The sequence below is a fragment of the Belonocnema kinseyi genome, chromosome 10 (genome assembly GCF_010883055.1).
Source record: "Belonocnema kinseyi isolate 2016_QV_RU_SX_M_011 chromosome 10, B_treatae_v1, whole genome shotgun sequence".
Classification (NCBI taxonomy): Eukaryota; Metazoa; Arthropoda; class Insecta; order Hymenoptera; family Cynipidae; genus Belonocnema; species Belonocnema kinseyi.
In genome coordinates this window covers 58,855,123-58,855,342 of record NC_046666.1, presented here as the reverse complement: position 1 = coordinate 58,855,342, position 220 = coordinate 58,855,123, and positions in this window count along the sequence as shown.

Sequence of the window (220 nt, the reverse complement as noted above, 5' to 3'; positions counted from 1 at the left end):
ATCGCACTAATACAATGTTGATTGGCAAAAATAATTTAAATTTGAAATCTTTTTAGCTGCTTCAGTTGTGGACAGCTGAGATCGCATTTGTTTAATGTAACAGGGGTGGTTTAAAGGATTATTTATTATTATTGTTGTATTTTTTGGATTTTTTATTGTTACCATATGGTTATGGATATAGTTCAGAGTATTCTGAAGGTGACTGCTATAATTATTGTGG